This window comes from Pan troglodytes, chromosome 16 (genome assembly GCF_028858775.2).
Source record: "Pan troglodytes isolate AG18354 chromosome 16, NHGRI_mPanTro3-v2.0_pri, whole genome shotgun sequence".
NCBI classification, from domain to species: Eukaryota; Metazoa; Chordata; class Mammalia; order Primates; family Hominidae; genus Pan; species Pan troglodytes.
The window spans coordinates 36,665,870-36,687,491 of NC_072414.2; the positions used below are offsets into that span (position 1 = coordinate 36,665,870).

Genomic DNA, 21,622 nt, shown 5'->3' on the forward strand with positions numbered 1-21,622 from the left:
TCAGGAAACAACAGATGCTGGGAGGATGTGGAGAAATAAGAATGCTTTTACACTGTTGGTGGAAGTGTAAATTAGTTCAACCATTGTGGAAGACAGTGTGGTGATTCCTTAAGGATCTAGAACCAGAAATACCATTTGACCCAACAATCCAATTACTGGGCATATACCCAAAGGATTATAAATCATGCTGCTATAAAGACACATGCACAGGTATGTTTACTGCAGCACCGTTCACAATAGCAAAGACTTGGAACCAACCCAAATGCCCATTAATGATAGCCTGGATAAAGAACATGTGGCACATATACACCATGGAATACTATGCAGCCATTAAAAAGGATGAGTTCATGTCCTTTGCAGGGACATGGATGAAGCTGGAAACCACCATTCTCAGCAAACTAACACAAGAACAGAAAACCAAATACTGCATGCTCTCACTCATAAGTGGGAGTTGAACAATGAGAACACATGGACACAGGGAGGGGAACATCACACACCAGGGCCTGTTGTGGGGTGGGGGACTAGGGGAGGGATACCATTAGGAGAAATACCTAATGTAGATGACTGGTTGATGGGTGCAGCAAATCACCATGGCACATGTATACCTATGTAACAAACCTGCATGTTCTGCACATGTACCCCAGAACTTAAAGTATAATAATAAAAAGAAAATCTCAAAAATACTAAAAGAAAATATATGAATGTTGGCCAAGCATGGTGTCTCACACCTGTAATCCCAGCACTTTGGGAGGCCGAGGTGGGCGGATCACCTGAGGTCAGGAGTTCGAGACTAGCCTGACCAACATGGAGAAACCCCATCTCTACTAAAAATACAAAATTAGCCAGGCATGGTGGCACATGCCTGTAATCCCAGCTACTCGGGAGGCTGAGGCAGGAGAATCGCTTGAACATGGGAGGCGGAGGTTGCCATGAGCTGAGATAGCGCCATTGCACTCCAGCCTGGGCAACAAGAGCGAAACTCCGTCTCAAAAAAAAGTGAGTGTTTTCTAAATGTAAAGACGGACCTTCTAACTATCACCCCAAATCCATAGGCTATGAAGGGTGGCTGACAAATTTGTCTACAAAAAAATTTAAGATTGCTGAGTGGCAAATATAAAACCACAAATAAAGTCAAAAAAAATTTTTTTTTTTTGAGACTGGGTCTCACTGTGTTGCCAAGGCTGGAGGGCAATGGCACAGTCACAGCTCACTGCAGCCTCCACCTCCTGGGCTCAAGTGATCCTCCCACCTCAGCTTCCTGAGTAGCTGGGACCACAGGCACACGCAACCATGCCTGGCTTTTTTTTTTTTTTGGTAGAAACAGCGTCTCACAATGTTGTCTAGCCTGCTCTTGAACTCCTGAGCTCAAGTGATCCTCCCACCTTGGCCTCCCAAAGTGCTGGGATTACAGTCCTGAGCCATCATGCCTTTATTTTTATCTGGTAATCTTAAATTTACCTTTGAAAGTCATTTAAAAAAACTTATGGGTAAAAATTATTTTTGTTGTTTCTGAAGATGTTAAGAGTTTAGAAAAAGAGATATTTATGTTAAGCTCAGATCTTTTTAGCAATAGCTTCTTCACAACTGCTTGTTATCATATATTATCCAATCAGTAACCATGTCAAAATTAACATAATGCTGTTGACAGATAACATAAAAATAAGTTTGCTATTTTCTCTGACATTTACTTTGAAAATCCTTTACTTTAGTTAAGTGTGAATGTCTGTTAACACAGAATGTCTGTGTCCTTATGGAGACTGAGAAATCTTTGACCATGCTTTTTACTTTTTCAAATAGAAAAACTGTCCTAATTTAAATAATAATTTAAATTTATATTTTAATTAATTATAAAAATATGAGCTTTGGGGAATATAGGCTAAGTGTATAAAACTACTTTTTTTAACTGATATGTTAAAATATATTTGGTTATAAAAAACTCAAAAATGTTATTGTTTTTCAAAACCATGCCTCTATTTACATTACAGGAAAGGTGCACATATAGACAGAAAAGTTGAGATTTTGTCTACCAAACCTATGTTCAATCCGTAATAGGTAATTGTCCAATGATTTATAACGTAACATAAAAAGATTTTCTGTGATTAATCTATAACTGCTACGCTTACAGAGAAACTTCTAGGCAGGAGAAACTTTTAAAACAGATTGTGGCCAGGCATGGTGGCTCATGCCTGTAATCCCAGTACTTTGGGAGGCCAAGGCAGGCGGATCACTTGAGGTCAGGAGTTCGAGACCAGCCTCACCAACATAGCAAAAACCCGTCTCTACTAAAAATACAACAGTTATCTGAGTGTGGTGGCATGTTCCTGTAATCCCAGCTACTTGGGAGGCTGAGGCACAAGAATTGCTTGAACCCAGGAGGTGGAGGTTGCAGTGAGTTGAGATCACAGCACCACTGCACTCCAGCCTGAGCCACAGAGTGAGACTCTGTCTCAAAAAAAAAAAAATTAAATTAAATTTAAAAATAATATAAAGTAAACCTGGGCACGGTGGCACACACCTGTAGTACCATCTGCTCAGGAGGCTAAGAAAAGGCCAGCCTAGGCAACATAAAGAGACTCTGTCTCAAATAAATAGATAAATAAATAAGATACAAAGTAAAATAAGGAGATACAATTGATGATAATGACCAGCTAGGGGAAGAGTGTGGGGAGATAAATATCTTCCTTATTTTATAGAGGGAGGATAACCTGGTACAAAGACTCTGGAGGCAGTTTCACAGTGTGTAGCCTGAATTATAATAGGGAAAAACTGCAAACATCTTCAATACAGGATTAGGTAAAAATGTATGGCATGTTTTATACAATGAAATACTGTGAACACATGAAAAAACAATATAGATCTCTATTATTATAGAAATAGATACACTGTCCATGATAAATGGTTAAATAAAAAGCAGTTTGCAGAGAAATCTCTGCACAATGATTGCATCTTTGTAAACATATACATTCATATTCATATCTGTATATAAATAGAGAAAGAATAAACAATGCATTAGCAGTGGTTATCTTTGGTTTATAGAATAACAGGTAATTTAAATGTTTATCTTTATCCTTACCTATTGTCTGAAGTTTTCATAATAGCCATGAATTTTATAATTAGAAAAAATAAAGCTATGTGGATAAGGTTTGTAAAATAGCAAACAAAAAATACCCCAAAGACAAAAACGAATGACAACAACAACAAAAAACCCAGCTCTGTTGGCACCTGCATCACAGTCTAAAGGATAAAGTTCACATTCTTTACCTTGACACTAAGTCTTCTGCAGGCTCCTCCTGATGGGGCTAATTTCCTGGTATCATAATCTATTTATTGCCTATAACCAGAGCCTATGAGCTCACCAGAGGAGGAACTTTCCCCAGTGCCGAGGAGCTAGCAGGCACTCAGTAAAGAATCCTTGAACGACTGTGGTGAACACTGAGATCAGATGGATAGGTTGGGGCCAGGTTGTAGAGGCATTTAGGCCAGGCTAAGAAGAAGAAAGCCAAAACTTTGGGATATCTTTGTCTTGGGGGCTGGAGGCCCCTCCTCTTACTCTTGTTCCTCTTCAACACTGGCAACAGCAGGTAGAGCAGGAGTGGTCTGGCCCATTTGGAGCGTGACATCTGAGAAATGGCTCAGAAATGGCAGCACTGCCAGGACTCTGGCCTGTGATTCTCATGTGATGTGCTGGGCCCACATCACTGGGGCTAACTCAGCTCGGTTTGTGGCAGTGATAGGAGGGGAAGACCAGGGCTCCTGACCAAGCCAGGCTTTGGCAAAACTCCTACCTTCCTCAGCTATGGAGCTGATGATAACCTGCCTCCAACATGAGTGTGCTCAGAATACTCTGTGTAGCCAGAGCCTAGTTAACCAAGAGGTAAACTTGACTTGGAAAAGGCAAATATTTATACTGAACTAAGCTCCTGGAAACCAAGGCCAAAATGTCCATGATTCTGGAAAAAGGGGAAGAACTAATTTTCTATTGCTGCTGTAACGAATTTCCAAAAACTTGGTGGCTTAAGAAAACAGTTTATCATCTTGTATTTCTGTAGCTCAGAAGTCTAACACAAATATGATGGGGCTAAAAATCAAGGTGGCAGCAGAGAAGCACTCCTTTCTGGAGACTCTATGGGAGAACCCATGTCTTTGGCTTTTCCACCTTCTAGAGGCCACCTGCATCCCTTGATTCATGGCCTGTTCCTTCATCTTCAAAGCCAGCTTGTGGCATCTCTGGCCATTCTTCTGCAATCACATCTCCCTCTGACTACCATCAGGAAAAGTTCTCTGCTTTAAAGGACCCCTGTGATTACACTGGGCGTACCCAAATAATTCCTGATAATCTCCTTTTTTAAAGGTCCTTAACTTTAATTACATCTGCAAAATCCCTTATACCATGTAAAGTAATGTTTCTGCAGGTTCTGGGGCATTTTTCTGCCTAAGACAAGGCATGATATAGAGAAAAGTCCAAAAAATGTTTTCTTTTTCTGTTTTTTTTTTTTTTGAGACAGAGTCTCGCTCTGTCTCCCAGGTTGGAGTGCAATGGCGTGATCTCGGCTCACTGCAACCTTGGCTCACTTCAATCTCACTTCAAGCAGTTTTCCTGCCTCAGCCTCCCACTTAGGTGGGATTACAGGCATGTGCCACCATGCCCGGGTAATTTTTTTTGTATTTTTAGTAGAGACAGGGTTTCTCCACGTTGGCCAGTCTGGTCTCAAACTCCTGACCTCAGGTGATCTGCCAGCTTCATCCTCCCATGGTGCTGGGATTACAGGCATGATCCACCACACCCAGCCTAAAAATGTCAATAATTAGAAGCCAGTTCTGTATCAAGTGACATGGAAAATATCAATATTTTATTACATTAAGATAAGCAAATTCAATGAATATACATATAAAATAATCCCAATTTTGTGGAACCTTCCCTTCCCCCTACTAAACTCTGAGTTATGTACTGACTGAGCCACCTCCTGCCTGTCATGGCCTGGCTTCCGGGGATAGATGGTGGAACCCACCTCCCCCACTCACACTTGCAGAATGTTGGATGAGCAGAGGGGCAGTCCCACCTCAGGTTTTGCTGTCAGTGGTCATTAGATAAATAGATTTTTGGCTAATTTGACATATGATAAATTGTCTTTTAGCAAACTCATTTGTGGCAAGTTGACCCACAGTTAAAACAATAATAGTAATGATGATAAGAAATCATGAAATAAAAGCAGTCACAGCTTTTTCCTTTCAGAAGTCCCCTCTCTCTCACTAGAGAGAGCTGTTTTCCTTTCTCTTTCTTTTGCCTCTTAAACTTCCGCTCCTAAACTCCTTGTGTGTGTCTGTCTCCTACATTTTCCTGGCATGTGACGACAAACCCTGGGTATTTACCCCAGTCAACATAGCCACTTCTTACTGAGGACCTCATCCAGGATACCAAAGTACAGCATTCATCGAAATGAGTCAAGGAAACTTACAAGCTTTTGCCTACATTTTAGACTAACCCTGCTTATTCCTATGAATCAAGTGATGATCTGCAACTTGAAGAAACAAAAAGGGATGGCAACATCTGGTGGAGGCAAACCACTGTTACGACCCATTGGAATGGCTGACACCAATCAAACTCCAAATGGTGCTGCAGACAGAACCACACATGGACATGCCTTTCTTCCGAGGACCCTTAGATCAACCCCAGGAGGAGCCTTAGCTGCTGTTACCCACACAACACCCCTTTTCAGCATGAAGTAGCCAGAAAGAGTCATCGTCCACCACCCCCTAAAAGCAGTTAGGGACACCATCCTGGCCAACATGGTGAAACCCGGTCTCTACTAAAAATACAAAAAAATTAGCTGGGCGTGGTGGCACGTGCCTGTAGTCCCAGCTACTCAGGAAGCTGAGGCAGAAGAATCACTTGAACCCGGGAGGTGGAAGTTGCAGTGAGCCGAGATTGCACCATTGCACTCCAGCCTGGCGACAGAGCGAGACTCCCTCAAAAAAAAAAAAAAAAAAAAAAAAAGCAGTTAGGGTTACCACTCCAGAGGGGGGAATGATACAGGAGTTCAGAAATTAATTAGGGTACAGAAGTTTTCCTTTTAATGAAAAGCAGCCCCAAATTATTTTCCTTTCTAACAAAGAGCAGCCTGTAAAATTGAGCTGCAGACACAGATGCCTGCAGTTGAGCCAATCATGTTCAAGATGGCAGCTCCATCTTCCCTTTTCTTTGTCAGCCACTTTTACAGTAAGGGGCAGACAAGATGGCGCTGGCCAAGGGGAAAGTTCATTTGCATAATAAGATTAGGGTGGGATGGCCAGCCTTCCCCTCACCTCTGTAAATGTCATACCTGATGGAACCAATCTGTGAGCCCTACATAAATCAGACACTGCCTCCTAAAGCCTGAGTATAAAATCCAGGGCACCGGCTGCCGTCTGGCCTTTTCCTCAGAAGTTCCCTCTCTGTCACTACAGAGACAGCTGTTTTCCTTTCTCTTTCTTTTGCCTATTAAGCCTCCACTCCTAAACTCAAAACAAAAACAGTCACAAGCCCACCAAGTTCTGTTTACTCCTGTGGACATACCTGGTTCTTCTGTGTCTATGATGGATCTGTGGACACATCTCTCACCATTTTGTGCTGTTTATTTTGTTTTAAACTTCTGATTCTTTACCAAATAATTCTTCCTGGTTTCCTCACAGTTGTTTTAGGGGAAGAGTTCAGAAAGATCCAAACCACCAGAGAATAGAGAGCACCTGATTGGAAGCAGGTCTAACAGTGTCAGGGGGCAGCCAGAAAGGACCCCACACTAACTGGTCAGAGGCAAGTGTCAGCTCCACAAGCTGGAAAGTAGGAAGCTATGGCTGAGAAGCATTTGTCAAAAGGGAAAAAGAATATTTGGAGGAGAATGTTGATTTTTTAATAGTGCTGCACGGAATCCAAGGCAAGATAGAAAATATCCAGGTTAGAATTCTGCAGTTTTAAGTAGGAACTGAGATGAAGAGCGAAGTACTATACCTACAAGGGAAAACATCCCTAAAGGAAGCTGTGCCAGTAATTTAGTAACTGGGTATAATCTTCCCCAGGGAAAATTCTGGGTCTGTCCTACTACTCCCACACAATTAAGAGATTTTGGCTTCAACATTTACCTAATCCATTTCTGCATTCAAGCTGACAGGTGATGCTACCTCTGATTCCTTTTATGCTTTTAATAGGCTTATAATTAAGGATGAATAATACATTTAAAATTATGGTTATTACTGGGAGAGGATTTGGGAGAAATTAGGATTTTTATATTTCTGTACTACTTGATTTTTTTTACATCAAGTTTATATAATTTTCCCAGTAAAAACAAATTTGGCATCTGATAGACTGCAATGGTTACACACAAGCCTGTGGGACAGGTTCTCTGCCTACTGGATACTTTAATTCCCAACTTTTGTCTTTCCTTTCATTCTCCCCCAAATAAAGATAATAGTACTCGCCTCATATGGATCCTGGGAGATATTTTTTCCCCCTCCAAGGTATGGTGTCTGACTTGGTAACTGCCAATTAAAAAAAAAAATCTCCCTCTTTGTGTTCTATGTTTTTTGGGGCCTGTTGCCCATTATGTAACAGCTCTCAAATCTGAAAAGTCAGTCAGGCTGAACATCTTAGGTAGCTGCTCATAAATTAATTATTGGGCTGATTTTAATTACAGATTGGAATCTCCTGGTGGGCAGGGTCTGGCGTCTTCTGCTTTTAATTCCTTAGAAGTACTTAAATTTGCCGCAAAGCCTGCACTTAACCAAAATTTGCTGAATTTAATAGAATTAACACATAAGATTGAGGATTTTGAGTTCCAAAACACATTTAACCAAGAGGTACTTTGGAGCAGGTAGCAATCTTCAAACTCCTTAAATTATACCATTTAACAATGGTTTTAACTATCTCCTCCTCCTCCTCCTCATCCTCCTGTTTCTTCTCCTCCTCCTCCCTCTTCCTCTTCCCCTTCCTCCTCCTCCTTCTCCTCCTCTTTTTCTCCTCCTCTTCCTCCTTCTTCCTTTTCCTCTTCCTCCTCCTCCCTTTTCTTGTTTCTTCTTCTTGCTCCTGCTCATTCTTCTTCCTTCTTCTTCTTTCTTCTTCCTCCTTCTTTTCCCTCCTTCTTCTCCCTCCTTCTTCTTCCTTCTTCTCCTTTTTGACCAATCAAGTGAAGCAGTGGAAGTGGAGAAGGAACAAAGAAATCTGTGACTGTGATGAATTAGTTGTAAACACCACTGTACTTGAACCAACCTTAATTTTCTTCTTTATAGTTTTTAGTATGTTCCAATTTTCCATCATGTGCATATATTACTTTTATAAACAGAAAAAAGTAAATGTCAGTTAAAAAAATAATATTACACATCTTGTTGCTGGCTCCTGTGTATCTACTTCCCCTCACCTTCTCATTTGCTTCATATCTTGGTGCTGGTTGCTCTGTAGCTACATCCCCCTCACCTTCTCATTTGCTTCTATTCTTGCCCTGGTCTCCAAAGCCTCCCAATTACTTCTTATGGATCCCTTCTCGGAAAGTGCCAAGAGTTATTTTCTAGCGGAAAGATTGAGGCCTTTGGAATCCACTAGACCAAGATTTGAATCCCAGCTCAGTGAAATCATGGGAAGTATCTTACCTCTCTGCATCTCAGTCTCCTTATCTGTAAAGGAAATAACACCTACCTTCTAGATTGTTGTGTAGTTTGGGTCAGCAGCTTTCCCACTTTTTTTTAAATTATTATTTTAAAAAATTGAGATGGGGCTCTTGCTATGTTGCCCAGGCTGGTCACGAACTCATGGGCTCAAGTGATCCTTCTGCTTCAGCCTCCTAAGTAGCTGGGACTACAGGTGCGTACCACCATGCCTGGCTTGGTCATTTTGTTTAATTTTTTTATTTTTATTTTCTGTCTTTAAATTTTTTTAATTTTAATTTTAATTTTAATTTTCATGGGTACATAATGGGTGTGTGTGTATATATATATGAAGTGTATGAGATATTTTGATACAGGTATAATAATCACATCAGGGAAAATGGTGTATCCCTTACCCCAAGCATTTATCCTTTCTTTGTGTTACAAATAATCCAATTATACTATTTTAGTTATTTTTACTATACAATAAACTGTTGACACTAGTCACCCTGTTGTGCTATCAAATACCAGATCTTATTCATTCTAATTATATTTTTGTATCCATTAACCATTTCTCCTTCTCCCTCCCCCCACTACTCTTCACAGCCTCTGATAACCATTATTCTACTCTCTATTTCCATGAATTCAGTTGCTGTAATTTTTAGCTCCCACAGAGAAGAACACACAAAGCTTGTCTTTCTATGCCTGGCTTACTTAACATAATGACCTCCAGTTCCATCCATATTGCTGCAAATGACAAGAATTCACCCTTTAATTCACCCTTTATTATGGCCAAACACACTCCATTGTGTATGTGTACCACATTTTCTTCATTCATCTGTTGATGGACACTTAGGTTGCTTCCAAATCTTGACTATTTTGAATAGTGCTGCAATAAACATGAAAATGCAGATATCTCTTTGATATACTGATTTTCTTTCTTTTGCGTATATACCCAGGAGTAGGATTGCTGGATCATATGGTTGCTGTATTTTTAGTTTTTTGAGGAACCTCCAAGCTGTTCTCCCTAGTGGCTATACTAATTTCCATTCCCACCAACAGTGTATGAAGGTTCCCCTTTTCTTCACATCCTCACCAGCATTCGTTATTGTCTGTCCTTTGGATAAAAGCCATTTTAATGAGGGTGAGCTGATATCTCATTGTAGTTTTGATTTGCATTTGTCTGATGATCAATGATGGTGAGCACCTTCTCAGATACCCGTTTGCCATTTGTATGTCTTCTTTTGAGAAATGCCTATTCAGATCTTTTGCCCATTTTTAAAACTGGATTAGTAGATTTTTTTCCTATAGAGTTGTTTGAGCTCATTTTATATTTTTATTATTAATACTTGTGAGATGGATTTGTTTGTAAATATTTCCTCCCATTCTGTAGGCTGTCTCTTCTCTTTGTTGATTGTTTCTTTTGCTGTGCAGAAGTCTTTAAGGGTATTACTCAAGAAATTTTTGCCCAGTCTAATGTCCTGGAGAGTTTCCACAATGTTTTCTTTTAGCAGTTTCATAGCTTGAGGTCTTAGATTTAAGTCTTTTTATTTTCTTTATGAGACAGGGTCTCACTGTGTCACCCAGGCTAGAGTGCAGTGGTCTCAGCTCACTACAACCTCCACCTCCCAGCTTAAAGTGATTCCCATGCCGCAGTCTCTTGAGTAGCTGGGATTACAGGTGTGCATCAACATGCCCAGCTAATTTTTTGTATTTTTAGTAGAGACAGGGTTTTACCATGTTGGCCAGGCTGGTCTCAAACTCCTGGTCAAGAGATCCACCCACCTTGGCCTCCCAAAGTGCCAGGATTACAGGTGTGAGCCACCATGCCCAGCCAGATTTAAGTCTTTATTCCATTTTTATTTGATTTTTGTATATGGTGAGAGATAGTGGTCTAGTTTCATTCTTCTGCTTATGGATATCCAGTTTTCCCAGCACCATTTATTGAAGAGAGTGTCCTTTCTCCAATGTAGGTTTTTGACAACTTTGTTGAAAATAAGTTTACTGTAAATGTATGGATTTGTTTCTGGGTTCTCTATTCTGTTTCATTGGTTTATGTGTCTGTTTTTATGCCAGTATCATGCTCTTTTGGTTACTGCAGCTTTGTAGTATAATTTGAAGTCAGGTAATGTGATTCTTCCAGTTTTGTTCTTTTTGCTCAAGATAGTTTTGGCTGTTCTGGGCCTTTTGTGGTTCCATATAAATTTTAGGATTGTTTTTTCCATTTCTGTGAAGAATGTAATTGGTATTTTGATAGGGTTTACATTGAATCTGTAGCTTGCTTTAGGTAGTATAGATATTTTAACATATTGAGTCTCCCAATCCATGAACATGGAATATCTTTCCATTTTTTTGTGTCCTCTTCAATTTCTTTCATCAGTGTTTTATAGTTATCATCGTAGAGATCTTTTACTTCTTGGTTAAGAAGGTTTTAATATTAGGTATTTAAATTTAATATTATTTGTAAAATAAATGATTGTATGTTGATTTTCTTTTTATTTTCTTTCTTTTTGTTTTTTGAGATGGAGCCTCACTTTGTCACCTAGGCTGGAGTGCAGTGGTGCCATCTTGGTTCACTGCAGCCTCCACCTCCTGGGTTCAAGTGATTCTCCTGCCTCAGCCTCCCTAGTAGCTGAGACTACAGGTATGTGCCACCACACCTCGCTAATTTTTGTATTTTTAGCAGAGATGGGGTTTCACCATATTGGCCACACTGGTCTTGAACTCCTGACCTCAAGTGATCAGCCCACCTTGGCCTCCCAAAGTGCTGGGATTACAGCTGTGAGCCACCATGCCTGGCCTGTATGTTGACTTTGTATCCTCCAACTTTACTGAATTTGTTTATCAGTTCTAATAGTTTTTTGGTGGAGTCCTTAGGTTTTTTTCAAATATAAGATCATATCATCTGCAAAGAAGGATAATTTGACTTCTTCCTTTCCAGTTTGGATGCTCTTTATTTCTTTCTCTTGTCTGATTGCTCTAGCTAGGACTTCCAGTACTGTTTTGAATAATAGTGGTGGAAGTGGGCATCTTTGTCATGTTCCAGATCTTTGAGAAAAGGCTTTAGGTTTTCCCCTAATTCACTATGATAATAGCTGTGGGTTTGTCATATAGCTTTTACTGTGTTGAGGTATGTTCCTTCTATGTCCAGTTTTTGGGGGGGTTTTTATCATGAAGGGATGTTGAATTTTATCAACTGTTTTTTCAGCATCAGTTGAAATGATCATATGGTTTTTGCCCTTCATTCTGTTGATATGATATATCACATTGATTGATTTGTGTATGTTGAACCATCCTTGCATCTCTGGGATAAATCCCACTTGGTCATGATGAATGATTTTTTTTTTCCATGGAAAGATATTGCAGATGAGATGAATAATCACTTTAATGTGTTGTTGAATTCAGTGTGCTAGTATGTTGCTGAGGATTTTTGCATCAGGGATATTTGCCTGTAGTTTTTTTTTTTTATGTGTCTGTCTAGTTTTGGCATCAAGGTAATACTGGCCACGTAGGTGAGTTTGAAAATACTCCCTCCTCCTCTATTTTTCAGAATAGTTTGAGTAGGGTTGGTGTTTTGGGTCTTTCTTGCATTGCTATAAAGAAATAACTGAGGCTGGGCATGGTAGCTCATGCCTGTAATCCCAGCAGTTTGGGAGGCTGAGGAAGGCAGATCACTTGAGGCCAGGAGTTTGAGACCAGCCTGGCTAACATGGTGAAACCCTATCTCTACTAAAAATATGAAAATTAGCTGGGTGTGGTGGTACATGCCTGTTCTTTCAGCTACTCAGGAAGCTGAGGCATGAGAATTGCTTGAACCCAGGGGGTGGAGGTTGCAGTGAGCTGAGATTATTGCACCACTGCCCTCCAGCCTGGGTGACAGAGTGAGACCCTGTCTCAAAAAAAAAAAAAAAAAAAAAAAAAAAAAAAGAGAAATACCTGAGGCTGGGAAATTTACAAAGAAAAGAGTTTTAATTGGCTTATGGTTCTGTAGGCTGTACAAACATGGTGCTGGCATCTGCTCAGCTACTGGGGAGACCTCAGGGAGCTTTTACTCATCACAGAAGGGTGCCAGGCACTTCACATGGTAAGATTTGGAGCAAGAGGTGGTGGGGGGAGGTGTCACATTTTCCCAACAACCAGATCTCTCAAGAATGCACTCACTATTGTGAGGACAGCACCAAGCCATGAGGGATATGCCCCCATGATCCAAACACCCATCACCAGGCCCCACCTCCAATACTAGGGATTACAATTCAACATGAGATTTGGGTAGGGACAAATATTGAAACTATATCAGTTGGTATTAGTTCTTCTTCATATGTTTAGTAACATTTAGCAGTGAAGACATAGAGTCCTGGGCTTTCATTTGTTACTTGTTATTGGTCTGTTCTGGTTTTGGATTTCTTCAAGGTTCGATCTTGGCAGGTTGTATGTGTCTAGGAACGTATCCATTTCTTCTAGGTTTTCCAATTTATTGGCATGTAGTTGCTCATAGTAGCCTCTAATGATCCTTTGAATTTCTTTGATATTGGTTGTAATGTTTCCTTTTTCATCTCTGATTTTATTTATATGAGTCTTCTCTCCTTTTTTTCTTAGCGAGTCTGGCTAAGGAATTGTTGATTTTTGTCTTTAAAAAAACAACTTTTCTTTTTGTTGATCTTTTCTATTGTTTCCTTCATTTCAATTTCATTTATTTTTGCTCTCATCTTTATTATTTCTTTCCTTCTAATAATTTTGGGTTTGGCTTGCTCTTGCTTTTCTAGTTCTTTGAAATGCATCATTATGTTGTTTATTTGAAGTTTTTCTGTTTTTTTTTTTAATGTAGGTGCTTATGGCTATCAACTTTCTTCTTATTACTGCCTTCTCTGTATCCCATAGGTTCTGGTATATTGTGTTTCCATTATCATCTGTTTCCAGAATTTAAAAAATTTCCTTCTTAATTTCTTTGTTGACCCACAGTCACTTAGGAGCATACTTTTAATTTCCATGTATTTGTATGGTTTCAAACATTCCTCTTGTTATTGATTTCTAGTTTTTTCCATTGTGGTCAGAGAAGATATTTGATATAATTTCAATTTTTTAAGACTTATTTTGTGGTCTAACATATGGTCTATCCTTGAGAATGATCCATGTGCTGAGGAGAAGAATGGGTATTCTGTAGCCATTGGATAAAATGTTCTGTAAATATCTATTAGATCTGGCCAGGCACGGTGGCTCACGCCTGTAACTCCAGCACTTTGGGAGGCCAAGGCAGGTGGATCACAAGGTCAGGAGATCAAGACCATCCTGACTAACATGGAGAAACCCCATCTGTACTAAAAATACAAAAAAATTAGCTGGGCATGGTGGTGAGCACCCGTAGTCCCAGCTACTCAGGAGGCTGAGGCAGGAGAATGGTGTGAACCTGGGAGGTGGAGCTTGCAGTAAGCTGAGATCACACCACTGCACTCCAGCCTGGGCAACAGAGCAAGACTGCATCTCAAAAAAGAAAAAATCTATTAGAGCCATTTGATCTATAGTGCAGATTAAGTCTGATGTTTCTTTGTTGATTTTCAGTCTGGATGATCTGTCCAATGCTGAAAGTGGGGTGTTGAAGTCTCCAGCTATTATTGTATTGGGGTCTATCTCTCTCTTTAGCTCTAATAATATTTACTTTATATAGCTGGGTGCTCCAGTTGGAGTGCATATATTTTTACAATTGTTATATACTCTTGCCGAATTAACCTCTTTTCATTATATAATGACCTTCTTTGTCTCTTTTTATAGTTTTTGTCTTGAAATCTATTTTGTCTGATGTAAGCATAGCTATTCATGATCCTTTTTGGTTTCCATTGGAATGGAATATATTTTTCTATCCCTTTGTTTTAGTCTATGTGTGTCTTTATGGGCGAAGTGTGCTCCTTGTAGGCAACAAATCACCGGGTCTTGCTTTTTTTTTTTTTTTTTTTAAATCCATTCAGCCACTCTATGTCTTTTGAGTTTAGTCCATTTAGATTCAATGTTATTATTGATAAGTAAGGACTTACTCTTGCCATTTTGTTATTTGTTTTCTAGTTGTTTTGTGGTCCTCTGTTCCTTCCTTCTTTTGTTCCTGTCTTCCTTTCTGTGAAGGTGATTTTCTCTGGTAGTATTTAAAAATTTCTTGCTTTTTATTTTTTGTGTATCTGTTGTATGTTGTTTTGGGGACTTTTTTTGAGATGGGGATCTCGCTTTGTCACCCAGGCTGGGGTGCAGTGGTGCGATCTTGGCTCACTGCAACCTCTGCCTTTCAGGCTCAAGTGATCTGCCCATCTCAGCCTCCCAAGTAGTTGGGACCACAGGTGAGTGCCACTATGTCTGGCTAATTTTTTTTTTTTTTTTTTTTTTTTTTTGGTAGAGACAAGCACTTTTGTAGAGACAGCACTTTCACCGTGTTTTCCAGGCTGGTTTCAAACTCCTGAGCTCAAGCCAAAGGCCTGCTTTGGCCTCCCAAAGTGCTAGGATTACAAGTGGGAGCCACCACTCCTGGCCCCTGTTGTATGCTTTTTTATTTCAGGTTACCATAAGGCTTGTATTTAATATTTTATAACCCATTATTTATTTTATTATTTTTGGCATATTCACAACATAACCCATTATTTTAAACCAATGAAAACTTACCACTGATTACGTAAATAAAGAAGCAAAGAAAAAATTAATAAAAACTCTACATTTTAACTTTGTCCTCCTGCTTTTTAATTCTTTGTTGTTTGTGTTTGTGTCATATTGTACTGTCTATGTCTTGAAAAGTTGTTATAGTTATTAGTTTTGACTGGTTCAGCTTTTGGTCTTTCCACTCAAGATATGAGTAGTTTACATACCATGATTACAGTGTTACAATATTCTGTTTTTTTTCTGTGTACTTCCAATTACCAGTGAGTTTTACACCTTCAAATTATTTTTCATTGCTCATTAATGTCCTTTTCTTTCTGATTAAAGAACTCCCTTCAGCATTTCTTGTAGGACAGGTCTGGTGTTGATGGAATCCCTCAACTTTTGTTTGTCTAGGAAAGTCTTTATTTCTCCTTCATATTTTCAAGGATATTTATTTCTCCTTCATATTTCAAGGATATTTCCACTGGAAAGTCTGCTGCCAGACATATCAGAGCTCCATGGTATGTTATTTGTTTATTTTCTGTTGCTGCTTTTAGGATCCTTTCTGTATTCCTGACCTTGGGAGTTTGTTTATTAAATGTTTTGAGGTCATCTTCTTTGGGTTGAATTTGTTTGGTGTTCTATAACCTTCATATACTTGAATATTGATATCTTTCCCTAGGTTTGGGAAGGTCTTTGTTACTATCACTTTGAATAAACTTTCTACCCCATCTCTCTCTCTACCTCCTCTTTAAGGCCAATAACTCTTTTTTTTTTTCTTTTTGAGACAGAGTCTCACTTTGTTGTCCAGGCTGGAGTGCAGTGCTGTGATCTTGGTTCACTGCAGCCTCCACCTCCCAGGTTCAAGCAATTCTCCTGCCTCAGCCTCCAGAGTAGCCGGGATTAAAGGCGCCCGCTGCCACGCCCAGCTAATCTTTGTATTTTAGTTGAGACGGGGTTTCACGATGTTGGCGAGGCTGCTCTCGAACTCCTGACCAGGCTGCTCTCGAACTCCTGACCTCATGATCTGCCCACCTCGGCCTCCCAAAGTGCTGGGATTACAGGAGTGAGCCACTGCACCTGGCTGCAGCCAGTAACTCTTAAATTTGCCCTTTTGAGGCTATTTTCTAGATCTTGTAGGCATGCTTCATTCTTTTTTATTCTTTTTTCTTTTGTCTCTTCTGATTATATTTTCAAATTGCCTGTCTTCAAGCTCACTAATTCTTTCTTCCACTTGATCAGTTCTACTGATAAGAGACTCTGATGCACCCTTGTGTATGTCAGTATCATTTTTCAACTCCATAATTTTTGCTTGATTCTTTTTAGTTATTTTAATCTCTTTGTTAAAGTTATATGATAGGATTCTGAATTCCTTCTCTGTGTTAGCTTTAATTTCTTTGAGTTTCCTCAAAACAGTTTTTTTTTTTTTTTTTTTTTTTTAGACAGAGTCTTGCTCAGTTGCCCAGGCTGGAGTGCAGTGGTGTGATCTTGGCTCACTGAATCTCTGCCTCCCAAGTTTAAGCAATTCTCCTGCCTCAGCCTCCTGAGTAGCTGGGATTACAAGCATACGCCACCACGCCCAGCTATTTTTGTATTTTTAGTAGAGATAGGGTTTCACCATGTTGGCCAAGCTGGTTTTGAACTCCTGAGCTCAAGTGATCTACCCACCTTGGCCTCCCAAAATGTTGGGATTACAGGTGTGAGCCACCGTGCCTGACCAAAACAGCTATTTTGAATTCTGTTTCAAAGGTCACATATCTCTGTTTCTCTGGGATTGGCCTCTGGTGCCTTATTCATTTGATGAGGTCATGTTTTCCTGGCTGGTCCTGATGCTTGTGGATGTTCATCAGTGTCTGAGTTAAATATTTATTATAGTCTTCGCAGTCTGGGCTGTTTGTATCTGTCCTTCTTGGGAAGGCTTTCCAGGAATTCAAAGGAACTTGGGTGTTGTGATCTAAGTTTTTGGTCACTGCAGCTGTATCTGCATTAGAGGGCACACCAAGCACAGAAATGCTGTGGCTCTTTCACAGTCTGCTGTATGTTTTTTGATTTGAGGTTACCATGAGGTTTGCAGATAATATTTTATCACTCATTATTTTAAACTGCTGACAACTTAACACTGATTACTAATAGAGGCACTGCCATGGTGGTCTTGGATAAGATCTGGAAGAATTCTCTGGATTACCAGGCAGAGACTCTTATTGTCTTCCCTTATTTTCCCCCAGGCAAAGTCTGTCTTTCTGTGATCAGCTGCCTGGAGTTGGGGGAGAAGTGACACAAACACCCCTGTGACCACCACTGGGACTGTGCAGGGTCAGACGTGAAGCCAGCATAGTACTGGGTCTTGCCTAAGGCCTATGGTAACCACCGCCTGGCTACTACCTATGTTCACTCAAGGCCCTATGGCTCTAAAATCAGCAGGTGGCAAAGCCAGCCAAGCTTATGTCCCTCTCTTTAGGGTGGCAAGTTTCCCCCAGCCTGGGGTGAATCCAGAGATGCCTTCCAGGAACTGGGGCCTAGTCAGAAACCTTAGGAATCTACCTGGTACTCTATTGCACTGAGGCTGAACTGGCACCCAAGCCACAAGACAAAGTCCTTCCCACTTTTCCCTCCCCTTTCCACAAGCTGAGGAGTCTCTTGCCATGGCCACTTCCACCCCAGGCCTGTGGTGGGTACTGTCTGGCTACTGCTGATGTATACTCAAGGCCCAAAGGCTCTGCAGTAAGCTTGTGGTGAATGCTGCCCAGCCTGGGACTCACCCTTCAGGGAAGTGGGCTCCCCTCTGGCCCAGAGCACGTCCAGGAATGCTATCTAAGAGCCAAAGCCTGGAATCAGGGACCTGAAGAGGCCACTTGGTATTCTAATCCCACAGTGGCCAAGTCCCCTTTACTCTTTCCACTTCTTTTCTCAAGCAGAAGGAATTTCTCCCCATAGCCACCACAGCTGTAATGTGCTGGGTCACACCTGAAGCCTGCACGTCTCTGAGTCTCACCCAAAGCCCATGATGAGTACTACCTGGCTACTTCTGATTATTCAGGGCCAAAGGGCTCTTTAGTCAGCTGGTGAGGAATCCTGCCAGGACTGGTCCTTCCCTTCAAGGCAGCAGGTTCCCTTCTGGCCCAGGGTGTGGCTAGAAATGTCAGCTTGGAGCTATGGCCTGGAATGTGGGCCTCAGGACTTTGCCTGGTGCCCTATCCTACTGCAGCTGAGCTGGTATCCAATGCAAGACAAACTCATCTTTGTTCTTCCCTCTCCTCTTCTCAAGCAGAGGAAAGAAGTCTCTCTCTGAGCTTTGAGCTGCCCTGCCTGGGGTTGGGAGAGGGGTGGTGCAAGCAATCCCTTGGCCATCCCAGCTAGTGTCTCACTAGGTTGTGTGCCCCCCACATTCACTGGCTCTGAGCCCAGCACAGCACCAGGACTTACCCAGGAATTGCCATCCTTGTGGCCTAGACTGCCTTTCAAGTTTATGTAGAACCTCAGAGCACTTCAGCCCATGGTGGGGAGGCTTACTGGAACTCAGGTTCCCACTGCTGGGATGGATGATTTGCCTCTAGCTAGGGCTGGTCTAAATGATCCCTCCATGGGACCTGGGTGAGTTCTTCCCAGTGTTGCTTTGTGCTATGACTGGGCAGCACTGAGTTCCAATGCAAAGTCTGAAAATCACTGCACTCTTCCTCTCCCAGAAGCACACATTCTCTCTCCATGCCAGGTGGCCGCTGCCGGCGAATGGGGGAGAGATAGCATTTAGCAATTCAAGACTGTCTTACCCTCTTCAGTTACTCTTTCAGTGATACGAAGTTAAAACCAGGTACTGTGATCACTCACCTGATTTTTGGTTCTTATGAAAGTGCTTTTTTTTGTGTGGATAGTTATTCAATTTGGTGTTCCTGCAGGGAGCAGGATTAGTGGAGGCTTCTATTCAGCCATCTTGCTCCACCTCCCCTGGCTATGTCCTTTTAAATATTTATAATCGACATACAATATATTACACTTAAAGTATACAATAAGTTCTAAAATATAACTGAAATCATCATCGAACTCTAGATAATTAACATATCCATCAACCCTAAAGTTTCCTCATGTTTAGATGATCTCCTTTCCCTCTAGAAACCACTCATCCACTTTCTGTCATATAGATTATAGTTTGCCTTTTCTGGAGTTTTGTATAAACAGAATCATATAGTATATGTTCTTTTCTGTCTGACTTCTTTTATTTACCATGATTATTTCATCCATGTTACATGTATCAACAGTTTATTCCTTGTTTGTTGATGATAGTATTTCATTGTATGGATATATACTCCAATGGGTTTATTCATTTACCTGTTGATGTATGTTGGATCGTTTCTAGTTTTCAGCTATCACAAATAAAACTGCTATAAACATTAAACATTAATGTCCAAGTCTTTGTATAGACATATGCTTTCATTTTCTCTTGGGCAAATACCTTGGGTGGAGTGGCTGGATATTATGGCCAGTGTATGTTTAACTTTATCAAGAGCTGTCGAAGTGTTTTCCTTTTTCTTTTTTCTTTTTGAGATGGAGTCTTGCTCTGTTGCCCAGGCTGGAGTGCAGTGGTGCAATCTCGGCTCATTGCAACCTCTGCCTCCCAGGTTCAAGCAATTCTCCTGCCTCAGCCTCCTGAGTAGTTGGGGTTACAGATGCCTGCCACCATGCCCAGCTAATTTTTGTATTTTTAGTAGAGACAGGGTTTCACCATGTTGGCCAGGCTGGTCTCAAACTCCTGATCTCAAGTGATCTGCCCGCCTTGACCTCCCAAAGTGCTCAGATTACAAGTGTGAGCCACCACATCCAGCCCCAAATTGTTTATACCATTTTATATTCCCACCAGGATTGTATGAGAGTTCCAGTTCTTCTAATTCCTGCCAACTTTTACTACTTTGAATAAATGTTCATTGTAAAAAAATTTTAAGAGGGTTATATAGGGAAAAAAAGGCCGCTATTAATCTGTTAATTGCACTACTGGGAGATAAAGCTATTAAACTGTCATATTTGTGGCTGGGCGTGGTAACACATGCTTGTGATCCTAGCACTTTAGGAGGCTGAGGAAGGAGGATCACTTGAGACCAGGAGTTCGAGACCAGCCTGGGCAACACAGCAAGACTCTGTCTCCACAAAAATATTAAAAATTAAAAAAAAAAGAAATTGTCATGTTTGTAGACTTCCCAAATTTGCCATCCTAGGCAAACAGTGCTCTTGTTTTTAAACAAATAGTTGTATACATAATTTTCACCCTCACTATTCAAAACATGTCATAAATGGTAAGTCCAAGAAAAATACAGGTATTCTCCCCCAAAGAAAACTGTAAAATCGACTTTTTTCTAACTGTACTGTTTTTTATTGGTTTTTAAATTGGTTTTCCAAGTGAGTAAATCAGAATCTATCTGTAATGGATTTTAAATTTAGTGTTTCTCTGTGATGTAGTAAACAAGAAACTAGAGGCAAAAATAGCCCTGTCCCTTGCTAAACTTCTAAGGCACTTTTCTAGTACAACTCAACACTAACATTTCAGGCCTTTAGTGCCTTATATGAGTTTTTAAAAGGGGGAAAAGAGAGGGAGCAAGAGTGTCTTAACTCACACATTTATGTATAACAATTATTCTCATATTTTAGTTATTGAAAGGGCTGGTAGAAAAACTAGGTAAATAATATTAATAATTATAGTGCTTATTAAACACTACAGAACACTTACTATGTACCAGGCATTGTGGGAGGCTCTCTCTTGTGCATTATCTCATTTCATTAGGTCCATGGAGAGTATTGCATTTTCTTAGTTTAGGCATGGCCTCCACAATAAGGATTATCAAAAGCCTAAAAATATGTAAAAGAAACCTAGAAGTTATTTGTTGTGCTCCTTGGGGAAGCTAGGCAAATCCTTTCAACTGAAAACCATGGTGACTTCCAAGATCTCTGCCCCTCCCCATCGCCATGGTCCACTTCCTCTTCTCACTGTTCCTCTTAGAAAAGATCTGTGGACTCCACCACCACGAAATGGCGGCACCTTATTTATGGTCACTTTAGAGGGTAGGTTTTCTTAATGGGTCTGCCTGTCATGTTTAACGTCCTTGGCTGGGTCCAAGGCAGATGCAGTCCAAACTCTCACTAAAATTGCCGAGCCCTTTGTCTTCCAGTGTCTAAAATATTAATGTCAATGGAATCAGGCCAGAGTTTGAATTCTAGTCTCTTAGCCTTTGTTTCCCCTGTCCATAAAATAAATGGGGGTAATTCTTTCCTCCTACAGTTTATTTATGTATTCACTAATTCATTCATTCATCCATCCATTCGTTCATTCGGTTTACTGAGTACCTACTATGTGCCAGCCCCTGTTCTAGGGTGGAAACTAAGAGAATGATGTACCTAGAGGGCGCTGGAAGCTCTA

At 40.6% G+C, this 21,622-nt stretch overlaps 1 protein-coding gene across 5 annotated transcripts in view; it reads right to left on the minus strand.

Moving 5' to 3' along the window:
• PATL2 (PAT1 homolog 2) overlaps nt 1-21,622 on the minus strand; it is a 51,262-nt gene that overhangs the window by 29,053 nt on the left and 587 nt on the right. For all 5 annotated transcript variants that reach the window (XM_063794918.1, XM_063794919.1, XM_063794915.1 and 2 more), the window contains exon 3: nt 20,936-21,054. The gene's annotated coding sequence lies outside the window, so the exon portion shown is untranslated. The remainder of the gene's footprint in view (nt 1-20,935; nt 21,055-21,622) is intronic.